Consider the following 9607-nt stretch of genomic DNA (forward strand, 5'->3'; position numbering starts at 1 on the left):
CGCCCCGCCTGCTTCTTGGAGACTTTAACTCTCACGGTACGGGGTGGGGCTGTCTATACGACGATAATCGATCTTCGACAATTCAAGACCTTTGTGACAACTTCAATATGACAATTCTGAACACAGGGGAAATGACACGAATTCCTAGACCACCTGCGCAAGCAAGTGCACTGGACATATCTTTATGCTTGACATCACTACGGTTAGATTGCAAGTGGAAGGCAATATCTGATCCCCACGGTAGTGACCACTTACCAATTGTAATTGCAATCACCACTGGTTCAAGACCATCGACACCAATCAATGTTCCCTATGACCTCACACGAAACATTGATTGGAAGAGCTACGCTGCTGAGATATCCAAAACTATCGATTCAACACAGATACTTCCCCCGGAGGAAGAATATAAGTTTTTGTCCAACTCGATTCTCGATAGCGCGATTCAAACTCAGACGAAACGAGTACCCGACGTGAACACCCAAAAACGTTCTCCCAACCCGTGGTGGGACAAAGAGTGCTCAGACGTGTACGCAGAGAAAGCTGCCGCGTATAAAACCTTCCGGAACGACGGGTTAGTTGCTAGTTATCGAGTGTACGCGATATTAGAAAAGCGAATGAAAAATTTAATGAAAGCTAAGAAACGCAGTTACTGGCGCCGGTTTGTCGACGGGTTAACAAGAGAAACATCGATGAGCACTCTTTGGGGCACGGCCCGACGTATGCGAAACCGAAACAGTACTAACGAGAGCGTGGAATATTCAAACCGTTGGATATTCGATTTCGCCAAGAAGGTTTGTCCGGATTCCGCCCCGGCACAGAAAATCTACCGCGCCGCGTCGCCTTACAATACCGCGAACGAAACACCGTTTACGATGGTGGAGTTCTCACTTGCTCTCTTATCATGTAACAATAAAGCCCCGGGGCCAGATAGAATTAAATTCAACTTATTGAAGAATCTGCCAGACTCAGCCAAAAGACGCTTGTTGAATTTATTTAATAGGTTTCTTGAGGGTAACATTGTCCCACATGACTGGAGACAGGTGAGGGTCATCGCCATCCAAAAACCAGCCTCCGACCACAATTCGTATCGTCCGATTGCAATGCTGTCCTGTATCCGGAAGTTGTTCGAGAAAATGATCCTGTTTCGGCTCGACAATTGGGTCGAAACAAATGGCTTACTGTCAGATACACAATTTGGCTTCCGCAAAGGCAAAGGGACGAACGATTGCCTTGCGTTGCTCTCAACAGAAATTCAAATGGCATATGCTAACAAAGAGCAGATGGCATCAGTATTCTTGGATAGTAAGGGGGCTTTCGATTCAGTTTCGATCAACATTCTTTATGAGAAGTTGCACCAGCATGGTCTTTCGCCAATTTTAAATAACTTTTTGCTAAACCTGTTGTCTGAAAAACGAATGCATTTCTCGCATGGCGATTTATCGACATCACGATTTAGCTACATGGGCCTTCCCCAGGGCTCATGTCTAAGCCCTCTCCTCTACAATTTTTACGTGAATGACATTGACGAATGTCTTGTCAATTCCTGCACGCTAAGGCAGCTTGCAGATGACGGTGTGGTCTCTATTACAGGTCCTAAAGCCGTCGACTTGCAAGGACCACTGCAAGATACCTTGGACAATTTGTCTGCATGGGCTCTCCAACTGGGTATCGAGTTCTCCACGGAGAAAACTGAGCTAGTCGTATTTTCTAGAAAGCGTGAACCAGCGCAACTACAGCTTCAATTAATGGATCAAACTATTGCTCAGGCTTCAACATTCAAATATCTCGGGGTATGGTTCGACTCTAAAGGTACCTGGGGATGTCACATTAGGTATCTGAAACAGAAGTGCCAACAAAGGATCAACTTTTTCCGTACAATAACTGGAACATGGTGGGGTGCCCACCCAGGAGACCTGATCAGGTTGTACCAAACAACGATATTATCAGTGTTGGAGTACGGATGTTTCTGCTTTCGCTCCGCTGCGAACATACACTTCATCAAACTGGAGCGAATCCAGTATCGTTGCTTGCGTATTGCCTTGGGTTGCATGCACTCGACCCATACGATGAGTCTCGAAGTGCTGGCGGGCGTTCTTCCGCTGAAAAATCGATTCTGGGACCTCTCATATCGATTGCTCATTCGATGCGATATTCTGAACCCATTGGTGATTGCAAATTGCGAAAGGCTTGTCGAGCTTAATTCTCAGACCCGATTCATGTCCTTGTACTTCGATTACATGGCACAGAACATCAATTCATCTACATATAACGTCAACCGTGCTCATCTCTTAGATACTTCTGATCCAACTGTATTTTTCGATACATCCATGAAGGAAGAGATTTGTGGAATTCCGGATCATATTCGCCCACAAGTGGTCCCAAATATTTTCTATAACAAATACAATCAAGTCGACTGCGCCAAAATGTTCTACACTGACGGATCAATTCTCGACGGGTCCACAGGCTTCGGTATCTTCAACGAAAATCTTGCTGCCTCATTCAAACTCAATGATCCTGCTTCAATTTACGTCGCAGAATTAGCTGCCATTCAGTATACTCTCGGGATCATTAACACCCTGCCCTCAGACCATTACTTCATCGTTTCGGATAGTCTCAGCTCCATTGAGGCCATCCGTGCGGCGAAGCCTGTAAAGCACTCACCGTATTTCCTGGGGAAAATACGGGAATATCTGAGTGCTTTATCTGAAAAATCTTACCAGATTACCTTGGTTTGGGTCCCGTCACATTGTTCTATTGCGGGCAATGAGAAGGCGGACTCTTTAGCCAAGGTGGGCGCATTAGAAGGCGACACTTACGAAAGACCAATTTGCTTCAACGAATTTTTCAGTATCTCTCGTCAGAGGACGCTCGATAGTTGGCAAACCTCATGGAGCAATGGGCATCTGGGACGGTGGCTACATTCCATTATCCCGAAGGTATCAACGAATGCTTGGTTTAAGGGGTTGGATGTGAACCGGGACTTTATTCGTACGATGTCAAGGATCATGCCCAACCATTACTCGTTTGACGCGCATCTCCGTCGTATAGGGCTTGCTGAAAGTAATCATTGTGTTTGTGAGAACGGCTATCACGACATCGAGCATGTTGTTTGGCTGTGCGCAGAGTACTGTGTTGCCAGGTCCCAACTAATAGATTCCCTTCGGGCCCGAGGTAGATCACCCTATGTGCCAGTCCGGGGCGTCCTGGCAAGCCGTGACCACCCCTATATTTTTCTTATCTATATCTTTTTGAAAACCATTGATGTCCAAGTTTAATACATTTTCCCCTCTCTCATTCACAGTAGAATCTCACCAACCTATCCCTGTATCTACAATATGGCATTGCTTCACGAGTCTTCGGTGCATACTCTTCTTGATAACCGTCTATCCAGAACATCATGACATACCGCACATGCAGATGATATAGAGTGCCAATAATTATCCGAAATATCGACCCTCCCCTCGCCCCTGCGATTACAGGCTGGAAACTACAACACTACAACAAAGTGTGCATATCCGCCAATGATCAATCAGCAAACGACGATGTCAATTACACAATATGTATCCCACTTCCTACCTTTTTCCTTTACTTACATAAGAGGGGAGTAAGCCGCCCCTAAATACGGCTTTCCCTTCCCCCACTAACATGTGACATGTAATATAAAAAAAATGAATTATCGGCCTCGTTAAGCTACAGCATTTGGGCCTAAATAAATGTATTTTAAGATAAAAAAAAAAGAGATGAAATAATTCTAAAGCTTGTTTTTACTCATACATATACTCTAGAATGCACCTCACAATCACGATTGAACCAAATTCTGACGAAAATTGAAATTTCTTTTTTAATAGATGTACAATACTTATCTCCTCCAACTCAGGCATGAGGAATGTTTATTTACATTGCACGATTGGTCTGCTTAATAAGGTATTTGTGGCTTCACTCTATTCGTCTCTTTCCCTATTCTCTTTGGTTCCAATATATCTCGATCCTGTCTAAATTTTACGCCTCCACAATCTCTGCAGATGATTTGGGAATCCGCCGGCAGCCCTATACAGCACACTAATGGCTTATACACTGACGCAAACTTACTTAAGGATTTCATAAGTTGCAACTTATGTAGCTACACAATTTTGATTTCATTAGACGCTTATGGATTTCATAAGTTCGCCCTATGGAATTTATTGGCACATTTTATAATTTTCATAACCGATTTATTGTGCAAATGTCATAATTTTATCATATGAAATCAATGAAAATGGAAACTTAGGCATTTTTGGAAGTTGGTGAAAATTAATGGTTTTTTTAGCAAATTTGTGGAAATGAAATGAAATATTTGTTTATTTCTCATTGCTCTATACTTCAATTTTTTCATAGAAAGTTCATTGCATTCGTCCAAACTTTACAGATTTTTTCCATTCATTTTACAGCCTTTTGTAAATATTGTGCGACATCCTTGGACACATCATCATGGCATCAAATTAAGTGTTAGTACTTTTTATTCATGTAAATTAATACATTTAAATACTAAATATATGAAGTTAAATGAAAAATGTGGCGCCTGGTTAATTTTTTTACGAATTTATCCCATATAATAAACATATGGATTCCATAACATCTCATATATTAAATGTATATTCAAGCATGATGTTTTACATAATCACAATCGAATGAAAGGTATAAGAACGACATTGAAATTCCACAAGCATAACTTATAAAAACCCTAAGTAAATCAATGGCCATTTTCTCTTCCGAGTCATAAGTCAAACTTATGATTTCTATATGGAATACTTGTGGCGCAAAATCATAAGCGATTCTTATGGATTTCAATAGTTATTTTTTCTCGGTGTAGGTTTGGATAGCCCAGTACAAAGCAAAAAACCTGTTTTAATCCACCTAGCGGTGCAATTGTGCCTTTCTCATTTCTCCAAACTATGATTAATTAGCTGGTTCGTACAATATAACATTATGGAAATGTCTTTCATTCTTATTACACTTGGTAAGTATATATAAGAGCACCTTTTTGCATTCATCGCGGTATCGGTTTGAATCGGAGTTTTCTATGTGATCGCACTCCACAACCCGTAACTCCGGAGCCGGAAGTCGGATGGAGATGGAATTTAGTATCAGTTTCCAGGGACGCAACACCTTTTATTTGATACTAAGTTGACCAAATCGGTCTAGCCATTTTCGAGATACCAATATAACCGTTATTCTGAATTTGGATGCTTCCGGATCCGTCGATGATGGCCAGTGTGGGCAAAGAGACTTTGAATGACTGTTGGTGACCTAGATCTACAAATTCAACAGTTGTGTTTACATTTTGGAAAAAAAATCACCTTCTTACATTCATCGCAGAATTCGTTAGAATCGGGATTTGCTGCGTGATCGTACGTATCACCCTGTAATTCAGGAACCAGAACTCGGATCCACACAAAATTCAACAGCAGCTGATGGACCTTTCATTTAAAATCAAGTTTGTCAAAATCGGTTCAGAAAATTCCAAATTCAGAATGTGGACAAATCAACAAATTTTGTTTTGTAACCATACTCTTCAACTCGTAATCCGGAACAAGATGTCGGTTGAAAATGAAATTCAATAGCAACCTATGGGAATAGTATACCTTTCATTTGAATCTTAGTTTGTAAAAATCGGTTCAGCCATCTCCGAGAAACCGATGTGGACATTTTGTTAACAAATCCGCATATACACACACATACATACATACATACATACATACATACATACATACATACATACATACATACATACACACATACACACAGATATTTTGCGATCTCGGCGAACTGAGTCGAATGTTATATGAGACTCGTCCCTCCGGGCCTCGGTTTGAAAGTCGGTTTTTGGAGCAATTGCGTAACCTTTCTATATGAGAAAGGCAAAAGAATAGTATTTAATTAGCTTAATCAGCATGAGTTCAATGTTATCTTCATGTGATTATATTTTGAAATGTTGGTGGAATGGGTTTGAAAGTGGAGGGAATGGGGAGTTAGTAGAGTGGGAGTGGAGGATGCGTCAGAAATCCTTCATCTTATTTCGGTATACGGGGTGGATGAAGGAAATGCGTGCGTGAGGGTGGTCCAAGGGGAGGGGAGTGATGAAGGAGGGAGGTGTAAGGGCAAGGCGGGGGGGAGGGGTGGCGACGCAATACTCAGCTGCATATTTTGCCTTCCATTTGAGACTTGGTTTGAGAAAATCGGTTCAGTCATCACCGATGAACCGATGTGACTTTAATTGTGGAATATGCCCGGAATTCCGGGCTTCCGGAATCGTCGATAGTGGACAATATATTCAAAGAATGTTTGATTGACAATCAGTGATCTAGATCTGCGATTAGAAGTAATTTGGTGACCATTTTAATAGTTTTTAGCCTCTGAGGTATTACGATTGTACCGATTTAAGCTTAGTATGCACCTCTTGCGAAATGAGGTCGCGAAATATTTTTCCTTCTTCCGTGCGGAATTTTGACATTTGCTCGCGAAAACTAGTCTGTGTGTTTGCTGTTAGATGTCGCTTTTGATAACTGGAAAACGACATCAGTTGTTGTTTATTTCTTTTTTATATTTCTGTTGTCATTTAAATGTTTTCAATGATGTATTTTATTAATTCATCACGGATGTGTATGAAATCAGTAACAATTGTAAACCTATTTGCCATTCATGAAGCTCTCAGGGAAGTGACGTACTCAGCGTGAATCATATTTCGAGCATGATTAATCATAATGCTTATTTGTGACGGTTCCGGATGTCTCGGGGAAGTTCAGTCTGACCAATTTAAACAGCACAATTCCTGCAATCGGAAATTTAAATCATTGGCTGGCCATTTTCTATCTAAATTGGCTGCTTCTACCGGTTCTAGAAGACCCAGGGAAATGATCGAAATTCGCTCAAACCAAATCTATTGTAATTGTCCGAATCGTAACTCTAAATCGGCGTTTGACCATTAAGAAGCAAATCTGATTGCCTTGGCCGCCTTTACCACTTTCACATGTCTCGGGGAAACTACCTTTCGAAACACGTTTCGGAATCCGGAAATATAACGCAAATATAACAGCCGACTCCGACTCAATCGGTTTCAGGTCGAACCAAACCCTAGGCTTTAAACTTTGGCTGACGTTAAAAATCGATTATGATAACAATGGCTACTACTAAAGGTTCTGGAAGTCTCAGGGAATGCTACCAATAATCAGTACGGATACAAACCTATTTTTGGTATAACAATTGTGAGAATCGTAATTCAAATTTATTGCCATAAGTAATTCGTGGTACTTCTTATTGCATGAAACACTAGAGAGGTTTAAGGAATTGCGCATATTGCTACTACTTGTATTACTCCCGCAAGAAGCATAATTGTCCCATGTGTATAGGGATTCCCATAGCACATGGGACAGTTTTGCTTCTAGCGGCAGAATACCTCACACAAAAAATGCTGTTCAAGTCTGATATTACACCGAAAGTTAGACGAATTAACTGAATTCTAATTTGATGGTCAGATTGACCCTGTATGTAAATTATGGAAAAGATGTTATAAGCCTTTTACAATCAGTCATAATACAATAATACGTTATAATCCATTTAAAACGAGTGTATTGCTAGTTAGGCACTTTTCAATCAGTTAGGTCCTTTCATAATCAGTTCGGTCATAAAAATCAATTAGGCCCTTTTATAAATTGTTGTAAAATCGCTATCAAAATTCTTCATAATCAAATGTTGCGTTATGTACGTGCTCGGGTAGATATTTGTTAATGGGAAACATGAAATTTCAATTTGTTACATTTTGCAGTTAGGCCCTTTTCAAATGTTTGGATAGAACTGGGTAGAGATAAATTGTAATTGTAAATTTATTAGCTTACGGTACCCTGTTGGTTACATTTGTATACCTTATGTCAGGTCAAGGAAGAAAAAAAAATTTAAAAAATATAATAAAATTATAAATTCAGAATCAAAACAAGTATGACCCAAAAAAGCTCCTACGCCTTTCACCAGTAGCTGGTCGAAAACACTTTACGGTGCGATCTTTTCAATTTCGTCCGAGTTCTCTGCGTCTAGCAACTGAATCTTTTTCCGGAAGTGTTTTTCGATTGATCTGCAAATCATCATGCTTCGATCACTGCCCACTAGGTTGATGGTGATTCCGTTCTGTTAAAGAAGTGGGAAGAAATACAATCTATAGGATCACAAGAATGAGTCACACTTACCGAATCTACCGTTGCGTCTAATTCGATGTAGATACGTTTCGCAATCGGCTCGTCCCTACTAATCCATCGGCAGGTCGAAGTTGACGACAATGGTCACCTGTTCGACGTCGATACCTAAGACGAAAGAATCTCTCCGTAACCTGGTGCTGTAGCCAGAATCAAGTGGTGGAACTTACCCCTGGACAAAACGTTCGTTCCAACCGTTGCTCCACCGTTAGATCACCGGATAGTACCGCTACCGAGTGACCATCCTGGGACATCCTGCCGGTCAACCAACCGGCCGTTTTGCGTACCTGTTTCGATCGATTAACAGTTCTGAAAATAAGTTTACTTGGAGTTTACAACTGTCCTATACATCATAAGACAGAAAATGATCGCTTGTCCGACGGTAATCACACAATTTCTCGTCCTGGTTGCGGAACTTGACGTAGTACTGTTTGATGTTATCGAGTGATTCTTGCTCCCGCGCCTGCCGAATGACGATCGGATTGGGTACGATGTACTCGGCAAACTCCATCACCTCGCGCTCGTACGTGGCCAAGAAGAACACCGACCATAACACCCGCCTCGTCCAGTACAAAAATGGAAAACTAGGTCGTACGTCCTGAACTTTATACCCCAGTCCATTAGCTTGCCGGGTGTTCCGATGATGATATGATTAGTCAGCTTCGCCCCTTTGATGGTCTCCTCACCGCGAACGGCGTTAGGAAGTTTGATTTCCGGACAAAACTTTGCCATTTTGGCAGCTACTTCCCCCTTCTGAATTGCCAGCTCATACGTGGGGGAAAGTCAAATCACCTGCAGATAGTTTTTTAACTGATGGACTCAACTGAGCATTGCCAGCACGAAGGCAGCGGTTTTTCCTATTCCCGACTGACTCTGGGCGATTATATTCCGTGGCGGACCGGTCAACAGAGTAGGTAGAGCCATCTCCTGAATCTTGGAAGGGGCGTTGAAACCCATCGCATAGACTCTCTGTAGTAATTCCTGCTTCATGTGCAAAGCTTCGAAAGTTTTAACCAACCAATCCTTCTGCTGCACCTCCAGATCCAGCTTTGATTCTACTAGACCTTAGCGAACATCTTTCATTAGCAAACTTGCATCCGCCGGGCTAAAAGATTAGTCATGGATAATTTTAAAGCTGATACTGAATATTTCGGGAGAAAATTTAGAATAGGACGTAAGCAACAATGAGATTCTCTTTGGGGTCTTTCTCTTCTGTTTATTACTCGGTCGTTTCAAAATTTAGTACTCAACTCTTTGCCTAATATTTTAGTAAAAACCATCGGCTATGTACTGGAAAATTAGTGCAAAGTGTTATAGTGACGTCATAATAATCGAAGGAGAAAGTAAACAAAGAGAGGCTTCCAATGTACCCTATGTCCTATTAA

General features: G+C 41.4%; 1 pseudogene; it reads right to left on the reverse strand.

The window, feature by feature from the left end:
* Positions 1-7107: 7107 nt before the first annotated feature.
* On the reverse strand, positions 7108-9326 carry LOC131675931 (DEAD-box helicase Dbp80-like; annotated as a pseudogene).
* Between the last annotated feature and the right edge of the window lie 281 nt (positions 9327-9607).

Source organism: Topomyia yanbarensis, chromosome 1 (genome assembly GCF_030247195.1).
Source record: "Topomyia yanbarensis strain Yona2022 chromosome 1, ASM3024719v1, whole genome shotgun sequence".
In the NCBI taxonomy this organism is placed as follows: Eukaryota; Metazoa; Arthropoda; class Insecta; order Diptera; family Culicidae; genus Topomyia; species Topomyia yanbarensis.